The following is a 12,732-nucleotide window of genomic DNA, read 5'->3' as shown; positions in this document are numbered from 1 at the left end:
GTGTGTGTGTGTGTGTGTATAGAGAGAGAGGGAGAGAGAGAGAGAGAGAGAGAGGTGAAGCATGGGGAGAAGTGGTACCTGCCAGCGGTGATCCTCACCCCAAAGTAAATTTCTGGCTACACCACTGGTTGAACGCTTATTCCGGAAAAAAACAATTCTTCTGGCTTTTCTTTTTACATGTGTACATGAAGTTCCTTAGGGCACTATTTTACTATGCAGTTACGAAACAATAGCAGCGTCAAAATTTTATTCCCTAGCTGATTAGTTGTTTGGGTTCAGCAAAAACCTTCCCTTTTCAAGATTGCTTTTTGTATCTATAAGTAGTGTCATAAAAGGGTCCTATAAAAAATGAATATGCCTACAACTTCTGTTATCACTCCACATGTGAGAAATGCAGAAACCAAAAGAAGATTATGACAGCTTAGTTAACAAGAAAACTCAATACTTACCGCTGTGTAAACTCCAAGCAGAGGCTTGTGTCTTTGGGGTATGCAACGTTGAACACGAAGTGAACAAAAAACATCAGCTTGAATGCCTGGCAGGGGTTCGTTGCATGCATCGCTGGCAGGCTGTCAACACATACGACGAAGCTCTTTGCAGTAAGGAAACTGCCTCCTGCACAAAACAAGTTTTAAATCAGGAATGCTTGCCCGAATGTGGTACCACAGAAAATTATACCTTTTGCAATGACGAAGGGAGAACATGGCCTGTCCCCAAGGTCGTCATCACTAGCAGATTCCTGGTGTAAGAGAAAATTAAAGGCATATAAGAATTAATGTCTGCCAAAGTAGCACAGTGTGAAAGCTGAAACCTTACAATGGTTGCAAATAAGCATGTGGCAAAGCATAAGTTTGAATAAGGCGTCTCAGTGCTTGCTCAGGCTCATGATAATGTTCTTCCCCAACAGTCTGTAGTGAATTAAATGCTTCGGCTTATATGTAAATAGGTGTTGGCTACATGTTAAGGCCCTAAAAACCAGCACAGACATTTAAACATGTTGGCTTAATTATTTATAATACTGGGACTAATATATAGCTATATATAGAGCATTGCATGCATAATGTGAAGACGTGGGTTCGTATCCCACCTGTGGTCAGTCGTTTTTTCATCCACTTTCATTTACATTAATTTATCATTTCTTTAACTCAATTAGTAAGTACAAGTAATTTCCCCTATTATGTCCTTAGTGTCTTTGTTGGCTTCTTATTATAAGATATATATATTATATACATAGATAATCAGCAAAGGTTTCTATCGGCCAGTTTACTAAAGGAATTATAATGTTACGACAAACACGACTATTGTTCGTTTTTAAGGTTTATTTTGCCAACAATTTAGGGACTGGTATTCCGTTCGTCAGGGCTGGTTTACAACTATTCTGTTCGACCAATATAAGGACACAGAACAAGTGAGGAAGTGTGATCCCCATCTTCACACACTTGAGAATGAAGGCAAGGGACCGTATGCAATATTGCACGACTCTCAAAGCAGTCATGGCAGCATAAGACTGCGACAAACACAGAAACAGGGGACGTGGAAATCGTATAAGTACAGTGCTCACGGAATGAAACGCGACACGAAGCATTTAGTAGAACCCTGCATATGTGCAAAGTACGCGAGAGGCACCATGTCATGTCGCAAGGAATTTGATCACCAAAGGTGTCGAGGACTCCGACGTAGGTGTATGCGCCAGAATTACGTTGTCGCGATACGAACTGCAGCCAGTGGAAATGAAAGTATGCGCATTACTTAGCCCTAAAAAGATGTGTTTCATTCCTTGAGCACTGTGCAGAAAATGAGAACAGAGTGAATGTGAAGAGCAATATAAGGGAAAGAGGTATTAGCGCAGCTCTTGGCTCAACCAAGTGCTGTCTCCCCAATAAGATGCCACCAGTTATGAGTGGGCTGCCCACATCAGGAAACATGTTACATTATTATAGTCAAATGCAACTCAATAGCAGAAGAGGCCTTCTGTCCATTGATGTCAAGAGACTGTCATGGCATTGCAGTTAATCTGGTTAACCAGCAGATGACTTTTCACTTGCTAGCCCCTTGGAATGTCATGCTACCAGGTGAAAGGGGATTAACCATGTCATGACAATCTCATTATTGACTGGCTTCTTTAAGAGGCATTTAGTAATTCATTTTTACTTTGCACCCAGCTTTACACAATGTTGCATTATCTAATTGTATTTGACAATGTTAGCTTTATATTTTACGTAGTAAGATGCAGAAGAAAAGCTATATACAAGCATATTTACAAGGAAACACGCCGCACTTGGCCAAGAGGCAACAGCCCGCGCTAGACTCTAATTGTCGTCGTCACACTGCTCGCCTCTTCGTCATCGCAAATACTGTTCTGTAGCACTATAATAACAGTAATGTAAACAAGAAATAAGAAAATATGGTGCGATATGTGGGGTTATATGTACAAAACTGACACATGAGCTATGAGAGATGTCATAGCGGACAGGTACGGATTTGGTATATTTCTAAGATTGAGGTAATAGTTCCGCGGAAATCCGCAAGGTGGAGAGAAGTAATTAATGAAGGGGTAATCAGATATCCACCCATTCAAAGTAATTGCTACAAAGGAAACCCATACAGGTTCCTCGAAAGAAAAGCCTCGCATTTGAAGAAAATTTTGTCCTGATCTGGCACTCGAACCCGGGACCACCGCCTTTCCGGGCCAGCTGTTCTGCCAATTGAGCTAACCAAGCGGCAAGCAGATGGCAGGGTGAAGTCAAATTTGTCAACAACTCGAAGCAAAGGCAAGTGTTTGAGGTAATAGTTCTGCGGAAACCCACAATTGTGATTTCCCTTTATTAAATACTTCTCTCCACCTTGCGGGTTTCCGCAGAACTATTACCTTAAACTCTTGCCTTTGCTTAGAGTTGTTGACAAATTTGACTTCAGCCTGCCATCTGCTAGCTGCCTGGTTAGCTCAGTTGGTGGAGCGGCTGCCTCGGAAAGGCGGTGGTCTCGGGTTCGAGTCCCGGACCAGCACGAATTTTTCCTCAACTGCGAGACCTTTCTTTCGAGTAACCCATATGGGTTTCCTTTGTAGCAATTGCTACGAATGGGTGGATGTCTGATTTTCTCTTTATTAATTATTTCTAAGATTGCACTGCTTATCTCAACTACCTTGCAGAATAGCTCCCGGTCTTCATCGAAGACGGTAAGTAGGAGGAGGGGAGTGGCTTCATACTCTACAGCCATTGATTTCATTTCAATTCTGGCCTTTTCAATTTCCTCTAGGCATGTTCTCACGTTCGGCTTCTTTATTAAGCTGTGAGCATACCTAAAAACCTGTCGCCCAACAGTCTTAACTTGATCATCAAATGTTTGTGAGGCACTGAACCCCAGTAGTATATATTGACATGTGAACACATGTGTGCTTCTTCAAAGAGGAAAGGCCAGTTTTCCTTCACGTTCACCACGCTTCTGCTGGCATCAATCACCTGCCTCTGTGACGAATATGTTTCGGCCATTAGCTGTGTGACTCGAGAACTGTTTGGGGAAGCTAGCCTGAATTGGGCTTGCAACTCTTTTCTTTTGTTCTCTTGAGTTTCAGCTGTTTCCGTAGACGGAAGGTCAGGCTGCCAAGGCTACACAGCCATAAAAATCTTTTTGGAGTTGTGGTTTCTTTGTGATCAACTCTTCATCTTCTGAAAAACACCGCTTCGAACACTCAGAACTGTGCCTTCTTTTGTTGTTAATTCTTCAGCTTCCATAGAAGCGTTTCTAGTCCTGTAGCAATGATGGTGCCATTGAGGGTGTCCTCAAAAGTTCTTGGATATTTGCTGACAATTTCACTCGCAATGACTCGCAGCACATTGCGCCCAGGCTTCTGGTAGCAGGCAAGCACCCTGTCACTTAGTGTCCTAATCATTTCATTCAGATCACTTTTCAGTGGGCGCCTGCCATCTTGACATGCTTTTATGAGTTCGGGTGGAAATGCGTCCCATGGAATATCAAAAGCCTGGCCCAACAAGCTCACAGAAGCTTCGCTTCCTTGTGGAATGGACACTTGCACGGCTGGTGAAGCAGCTGTCTGGAACTTTTCGAGCAGGATGCGTCTACTGACAACATTCAGGAACATTAGGTCAGCCTCCACTACATACTTGAGGTGCTCAAGTGACTGAACACCACAGTCCAGCAGTTTCTGTACAATATGTTTGATCACTTCCTTGTCCAAGTGCGGCAGCCAACTGGAAATACGCTGTTGCAAGTCCATTTTGCCTGTCAAAAGCATGAAATCAAACAAAATCTAATATAGCATGCTTCAACACAACAAGAGGGTACCTGTTGCGGGCAAGTTTATACTGCACCAATGGAGTCCAATCAAAGAGGCTTTCAAGCTTCATGCATTTGAAAGGACCATCACTACTGATAATGCTGTAGAAGAGCATAGCAGGCTCATATCTTGTGTGGACAGTTCTTAATAAGAAAAAGTGATCGCCACCACTGGCAAGAATAAGCCTAATCTCACCAAAAACTGGAGCGCCATCCGTCCGCCATATAACAACAAGCATGTCCTGTTTGTAAAGCATGCCACGGATAGTAGCTTGACTGGCCGAGAATATATTACCTTCTTCAATGATCACCTTGCGTACTTCCTTTTGTATTTCTGGTGTGCAAAGCTCACTAGAGAAGGAGGAACTATTGACTAAACCATGAATACCTGCTCATGTGTTCTTATATGCCTGATAAAGCTGATGGCGCTCAGAAAGTGTGTGCCTCAAGTTCCTGAAATTCTGGCAATTTCTTGCACACTTACGGAAATAGCTGTGCTTACTTTCACACCTCATTGTCCAAATCTTTATCAGTGGGCCAAACTGTGTAATCTGAAACGGGTAATGAATCAGGTACTGATGCTTAGGCTTCATGGCAACATAAGGGAAGAGGTGTGCTCTGCCCGTCATGTAGTCCTCTATAAGGTCTTGCAGCCTCATAACCATGGGGAGGGGATACTATAGTAACAAGCTGGACAATTTCAGAAAGCAAAAGAACTTGTTTCCAGATATCATTTTTCGTAGACTGAATTGAACCAAGTAGAAACAATGGAAGAAAGCGCAACATGTTCCAGTTCTGAACCGCATGGCCTCCTAGTGCTTTCTTGAAGTGAACTTCGCATGGCTGGTCCGCCAAATCATCATGTTTAAAATGAAAACAAGTTATGCGCCGATTAAGGTTTTCAAGCGAAATCCACTTGAGAACCGTTATAAAATGCTGAATATACAAAGAAAAGTCAAATGAAACAACACCCTCAAATAAATCATGTGCCAAACAAGGAGGGAGACCTGGAGCACACACATGGAAGTACTTCAGCTCATTGAATAAGGAATCGAACTTCACTCCTTTTTCTATACTTGAACCATTGGCTTGCAGGGCTAATAAAGCACCATTGTAATTGGCCGGTGTTCTGATTTCTGAAATACCTGACAGTGCATTTGGAGAAAAAAGGTCAGCTCTTTCAGCCATGGAAAACCTACAGATGTGACTTGCAGAGCTAAAATTTTCCACAAAGCCTCCAATTCCGTGGCTTCCAAGGTTGTCTCCAAGGATGGCAGTAACAGTGCCAAACAAATGCATTCCTCTTGAAGTAACGGCCAGCTTCCAACTTCTTCAGATCATCGAGCAAAGGCATAAACACTTTGGCCTGCCCAAAATATGCAAAATCATTTTCATTGCAGAGGAAGCACAACTTGAGAGAATGAGCTGCATATCTTTTCCATGGATAGAAATTACCAAGGATTAAATAAACAGCAAGAAATTTGTGTTTCTTCTTTGCAGAACCAATTGGATTCACGACCTCAAATGCATCTTGAAAGAGTATAAGCTTCAGTGCTTCAGGATGCTCCTTGTAAAGTGGAATAAACTGGAACATGTTTCCATCAGTGAAATTTTTCAGGACACCAGGGGTCTCGGGCAGTATCCTATCGCACTGTGATATCACATCTTCATTTTCAAGCATGGCTTCAAGTGTACGTAGAATTGACACGTAATGAAAGGTAGCATTCTTGTTCTTTTTGTTTTTCCCCAACAATATTTCTACAGGTGATACATACAGAACCTCTTTCTTGAAGAAAGAGGAACGGCTATGTTCTGTCCTGAACACACCATCTGGTGCTCGATGCAGTGCCAAAACATAATCACTTTCAAATGTTTCATCTGTCAGCTTATCTATGTCATCACTGTTAACAGCTTTTTCCCTGAGCTTTTCTTTGAGACAAGAAGCCATTGCTGAAGCATTAGCATTCTGTATGTCATATATAGCCTCAGAAATAATTTGAACTGTAGATGATGGCACATGGTGCTCAGATAAGAGTCGCAGGTACAGATGGGCAAAAGCAGTGCTAACGTGGTTCTTACAGCTTTCTTGCATGCTGCCTTGACGCGGTGCCAGTGTACCAGGTAGCTCTTCCTCCTCAGAAGAATTGCTTCCAGTTTGTTCAGCATCATGTGGAGGGGTCGTAACAGTTGCTGAAACAGGCCTAGGCTCTTGAACTTCCACATCTGATACTGAGCAAAGGTACTTCCCGTGGTAACGTGAAAGATGGGAAGAAAAAAATGCCTTCTTATTGTATGCTTTCTTACATAATGGGCATGTCACTTTTGCACCTTGAACAATGTGAAGTTTCAGGTGGGCAATTAGAGCTTTATAATCTTTACAAACCTGTATGTCCACAGTGCAGTCTAAGTCACAACGCTGCACACAGATGGAAACGCAGCTTTCTTGTTCAGCACGTCTAACCCGTCTGTGTTCACGACAGAAGTGGCTGTAGAGCGAGCCAACTTTGCAAAATTTCTCGTTGCAGTCTTGAAAGGGACATTTCACATAAAAATTGTTCAAATTTTTGTGCAAAGCCACATGCCTGAGTGTAGAGCTAACACAGCCACATATACTGCAGGGGTACATCTGAAAAGACCACAACAGCAACGAACAGCATTACTCAAAAGAAACATTACTGGGGAATGACCACACTGTACGATGTGCAATTTAAGAGTAATCATCCAAACTGTGAACCCTGCATTGATCCCGCATTCCTTTCACATTTTGGTACATGTTTTTAAATACTAGGTAGCAAAAATGCTAAAACAGTATCATACAAGTAGGTTTAACACAGGTAGCTCTTAAAATCCAGCATTGTAGTGATACAACCATATCAAATTCCAGTGAGCAATAACCAGCTAGAATTTCCAAGACAAGTGAAGCAGATGTTTGATAGCCATTGTATTTTTAGAAGTATTGATCGGCGTTTTTAGACTTAATTTTCATTTATTTAGATGTGGCTCCCAAATTACATCTTATGAATTGCCACCTTTTTACTTAGTAGAAAAGCCTTCCTCATAAACTCTAAGCACTGGATCCAAAGCATGGGTGGTTGAAATTCATCAGTATGGCTACGGTGTATTTCTCAGCACACAGAGGCCACAGCGCATCCCACTGAGTGCTCATTTTAAAGGGTGCCCAAGAATGCTTTTCCAAGCTAAATTGCTGTCTTGTACGTTTATGTTTAAAATAATTTTGCACTGACACTTTTGACGGCAAGATTTCCTTTTAATATATTAGCGACGTTCCAGACTGATTTACCATTAACTAGTTGGGAAGTTCACGTCACCTATGCTGATGCTGAATGAACTGAGGCAAATTTTGAAAGAGATAGTGCTGCTGATGGAACTTGCCAAAACTTCATTACCATATGCCCTGCCCAAGTCCCTATATATTCGCAGTAAATGGGAATATGATACAGTTTTATACCCATGCTACAGGGATATGTTCCAATGGCATACGAATTGAATGGCATTCGGCCTCGACAGACTCCCGCAATGCTTCATGAGAACTTCAAAACACATTCAGAAGCTCCAGCATTCACCTATTGTACTGCAATGGTGCTGCTGCTGCCATCAAATTTCACTTTTGTTTGTTTGCTCATCTTCAGCGTGTACAAATGCAGATGTTCGCGGTCAGTACGCTGTCAGCAGCCGTCGCTGGCATATCAATCAGTACTAGCTAGACCAACGATGACACCATATAACCAAAGATTCATGTTATCCTAGTCTGACAGGTTTGTCAGGACAACGAAGCGACAAATCCAGTCATAGGATGATTGCCTGACCTATCCTGAGCAGATCGGTAGCTCAGCAAAGCCTATGCCAATGAGGCAATGGCTCGAATAGCTCAACTTGTCTGATACCTTGTCAGTGTTAGAAGTCAGCGGACCGAGCGGCTACATTCCATATGTGCACACTTCAAAAGTCATCAGAGATAAACATTTGCTAAATTATTTCATATTAATGGACGACGGTCCCCTTTTGCGAGTTCTGAGTCTGAAGTGCTCGCGACTCCTACACAATGTCAGCGACTTGGTTATCAAGTGTTTCTCAGGCGGGCGATGGCGTAGGTGCTTCTTAAAGAGTTATCGCACTGCGTAAACAAAGAAAGGTACAACCAGTGCAAAAGATAAGAGATCATTGAATGTAAGTAGAGCGCAGCTTACGTTTTATGTTATTCTAATTTGCAGTGGCTGTCTGCACAAGGCTATGTAAACAACATTGCACTAGAGTGCTGTCATCAGCACATTCCTGCGGAAAGTCCCTGCTCATGCAGTAAATGCGGTATAGTTTACTGTTATTACTGTTAGTACTCGCCTACGGGGCAGAAACCTGGAGGCTTACGAAAAGGGTTCTGCTCAAATTGAGGACGACGCAACGAGCTATGGAAAGAAGAATGATAGGTGTAACGTTAAGGGAGAAGAAAAGAGCAGATTGGGTGAGAGAACAAACGCGAGTTAATGACATCTTAGTTGAAATCAAGAAAAAGAAATGGGCATGGGCAGGACATGCAATGAGGAGGGAAGATAACCGATGGTCATTAAGGGTTACGGACTGGATTCCAAGGGAAGGGAAGCGTGGCAGGGGGCGGCAGAAAGTTAGGTGGGCGGATGAGATCAAGAAGTTTGCAGGGACGGCATGGCCACAATTAGTACATGACCGGGGTTGTTGGAGAAATATGGGAGAGGCCTTTGCCCTGCAGTGGGCGTAACTAGGCTGATGATGATTACTGTTATCTTGAAGGTAAACATTGAGCGAGTGCACGAGCTTTTTATTTATTTATTTATTTATTTATTCATTTACCTCACAGGCTCCCGAAGGAGTATTGCGTGAGGGGAGGATACAGGGAATTACCAAAAACAGGAGTAAAAAGAAATTATACATTGTTAGCGAGTAAACATGAAAGAACAAATATCTAACAATATAAATAACGGGATAAATGAAACAAACGACTGTGTGAAGTAACAAAAAAAGTACCAAGAGATTGTACAAATGGTAGGAGGTGAAGGTGAAAGAACAAGTCTGTAATAGTGTTAAAGCAATTCAAAACAAACATTCAAACAAAACAAAAAGAAAAACCTATACAACTTCGCTACAAGTATTTGCTTAGGTGCGCAGTATGGTTTAGTTGTGACGAATTATGGAAATAATATGCATAAGCGTGCTTTGAAGGATACTGGGTCAAGAATGTCAACTATGTCATTTGGTAGGTTATTCCAATGTTGAATGGCACGTGGTAATGCGGAAAAATTGAAAGCATTTGTTCGGCCAAAGATACGCTGGAAACTGAGATGATTATGTAAACGCCGAGATGTACGAGATGGACGAGTGAGCGGCAGAGTGGACGGGTGCGTGCTATGGATTATCTTGTGAAATAGACAAAGCAATGCTATGGTTCTTCGTGATTCAAAAGATGAGAGAGATAAAGATGACTTAATGCTAGTCACGCTAGAGTCGCGGTGATGGTCTCTGACAATGAAGCGGGCGGCGCGGTTTTGGATCGATTCGAGAGATGCAATTAGGTAAGCTTGGCGAGGTGACCAGATAGGGGCTGCGAATTCCAGTTGTGACCTTACAAAAGTCTGATAAGCGATTTGTCTGGTGAGGACAGGAGCATCACGAAGGTTGCGTTTAAGATAGCCGAGCGTACGTGAAGCTTTAGCAGTTATTTTTTCGATGTGCGCAGACCATGACAGGTTAGGTGTAAGGAGAATGCCGAGGTACTTGTATGAGTTGGTGCGTGTGACGGGGTTGTTATCAAGTGAGTAATCGAAAGCGGAAAATGTCTTTTTGCGGGTGAATGTTATTATTTTGCATTTATCAGTGTTTAGAGTCATTTGCCAAGAAGAGCACCAGTTAGTAATACGGTCAAGATCTCGTTGGAGAGCGACGTGATCGGAAGTTGAGCAGATTTCAGGATAGATCACACAATCGTCTGCGAACAAGCGAATGGATGACGTTATTTCGGATGGCAGGTCGTTAATATAGATCAGAAAAAGTAACGGTCCGAGTACGCTTCCTTGTGGGACACCAGATGTTACATCGCTAATACTGGAAATAAAGTTATCGACGACGGTGAACTGCTTACGGAATGACAAGAAATTTCTTATCCAAGATACTGTTAGGGAATCGATATTTAAGCATGAGAGTTTAGCTATGAGACGGCAATGAGCAACACGATCGAAAGCCTTAGCGAAGTCTATGAAGATGGAATCTGTTTGTATGCTCTTATCCATGTTTAGGAAAATATCTGTAGTCAATTCGAATAGTTGCGTTTCACATGATAGTCCTTTTCTAAATCCATGCTGATGTTTAAAGAAGAACTTGTTAGTTTCCAAGTGATTTGCTACGTTTGAAAAGATTATGTGTTCTAGTAACTTACCGGGAACGCTTGTTAGTGATATTGGGCGGTAATTGTTAACAGCGCTTTTATCGCCAGATTTAAAGAAAGGTATAACTTTAGCGACCTTCCAGTCATACGGAACTTCCCCTGTTGAGAGGGACTGTTGAAACAAGCAGGAAAGGACTTTGCTAGAGGAAACTACAGTATATTTTAAGATTTTTGAATTTATACCGTCCATGCCGGAAGAAGTTGACATCTTGAGGTTGTTGATCAGCTCAGCAACACCAGTGGTTGTTATGTTGATGGGGGCCATGTATGTACAATCGAGTTCGATGGGTGTTGGTATATTTGAAAGGTCTTCCTCTGTAAATACGGACGTGAAGTAATTGTTAAAGATAGATGCTGAAAGCTCTCGTGCAATCGGTAAGCCATAGCTATCACGTAGCTGTGAAATGTCGGAATCTTTAACGGGAGAGATCGTTTTCCAAAATTTTTTTGGGTTGTTTTGAAGTAGTGATTGCAGATCGCAAGAGAAATACTTTTGCTTGGCTTGACGCAGGGCATTACAGTAGGCTGCATCACAAGACTTGTGTTTGCTCCAAGACGCAGGTGTGTCAACACGTTTGGCCATCCTGTAAAGACGCTTCTTTTTATTCTTTAGAGTAAGAAGAGCTTTAGTGAGCCATGGTTTCGATGAGTTAACGCGAAATGAAACCTTTGGTATATGCGCATGTGCTAATTCCATTAACTTTTCCTTGTACAGGCACCAATTCTCGTTCACTGTCCGCTCAGAAAAAGTTGCTAAGAATGAGGACGTGAAGCTTTCCATACCATTGTTTATAGCGCTGACGTTTGCTCTTTTGTAATCAAATACTTGTTTAGTTTTCAGTTGACGTGAGCGTGAAGGTGTATGAACTGTGAATTGCAACAACCGGTGGTCACTGAACCCATCCGTAAAAGTGATAGCGTTAACCCTCTCGGGCGCGGATGATAGAACAAGATCTAAAATATTATTGATACGAGTAGGCTGGTTTATTAATTGCACAAATGAAAAATCAAGTGTTAGTTGAACGAACTCACAAGATGCACGTGATTGGCCTCGCAAGTTTTGCCAGTCAATGTCTGGAAAGTTAAAGTCACCAAGAAGAAAAATATCAGCTTTGTTATATTTGGATCGAATAGACGTAATGTTATCGTGTAATTCGGAAAGAAAATTGTAGGAGCTATCGGGTGGTCTGTAGCATACACCATAAATTGTATTCGATTGGGGAAATGTTACGCTGACCCACAGAATTTCGAGACTGGATGACATCGGCACAAGAAATGACGGGATATGTTTTTTTATGGCGAGCAATACCCCACCACCTCTTCTGTCGTCCCTATCTCTGCGATAGATAGTGTAAACATTTGAATCGGGTAGAACTTCTAAAGAAGCAGCAGAACAACGCAAGCAGTAGCTATGAAAATTAACATCCACAGAGCCAAAGCAAACATCTGGAGCGGCTGAGTGGGCCGGGGTGAAATTGCTAAAGCAGCTTCAAACCCAAATGCCGACTTAATGTCATTGAATAATGTCCTGTGGCAGTGCAAATTGGCAGTCGAGTTGAATGGCATTCAGTTAAATGGCATTTGGAACTACCGCGTAGCAAGGGCATGATTAGTTCGTTTTCTCATGCGAATGCAATAAACGGGCAATGCCTTCAACTCTCCGGAGTGTGTTGGCCCATGCACCGTACGCATTCTTTAGAGAGTACTCCAGCGCGATTACGCGAAAAGGGCAATACCTTGTATTTGCAGAAAAATGTGTAATTTGCAAAGACATTTAATCCTTATAATAATGTAAACGTAGGTGACAGGTAGCTTTATAAGAGACAATAAACAATTTAAACAAAAAGGAAATATAAAGAGAATACCCATATAGATACATAAGGCTCCTAAAAAATGCACGGGAAGCTTATAGTAGGGGTCCACGTCCAAACTTGAAGTTTGGACGTGAGCCTACTGAAAATGGGGGGGGGGGGGGGAGGAGCTTGGGGTGGGCCAACTAGAAA

The 12,732-nt window shown here is 42.2% G+C and overlaps 2 long non-coding RNA genes across 2 annotated transcripts in view; one reads left to right on the top strand and one right to left on the bottom strand.

The window, feature by feature from the left end:
• LOC139052007 (uncharacterized) overlaps window positions 1–12,732 on the top strand; it is a 48,898-nt gene that overhangs the window by 33,119 nt on the left and 3,047 nt on the right. The window lies entirely within an intron of this gene.
• The window catches only part of LOC139052006 (uncharacterized), a 36,941-nt gene that overhangs the window by 23,281 nt on the left and 928 nt on the right, over window positions 1–12,732 (bottom strand). Inside the window, exons 2-3 of the long non-coding RNA XR_011509652.1 lie at window positions 679–739; window positions 450–615 (exon numbers count right to left, since the gene is read on the bottom strand). This is a non-coding gene — a long non-coding RNA (uncharacterized lncRNA). The remainder of the gene's footprint in view (window positions 1–449; window positions 616–678; window positions 740–12,732) is intronic.

This window comes from Dermacentor albipictus, unplaced genomic scaffold, assembly GCF_038994185.2.
Source record: "Dermacentor albipictus isolate Rhodes 1998 colony unplaced genomic scaffold, USDA_Dalb.pri_finalv2 scaffold_17, whole genome shotgun sequence".
In the NCBI taxonomy this organism is placed as follows: domain Eukaryota; kingdom Metazoa; phylum Arthropoda; class Arachnida; order Ixodida; family Ixodidae; genus Dermacentor; species Dermacentor albipictus.
This window is presented reverse-complemented; position numbering and strand designations above follow the sequence as displayed.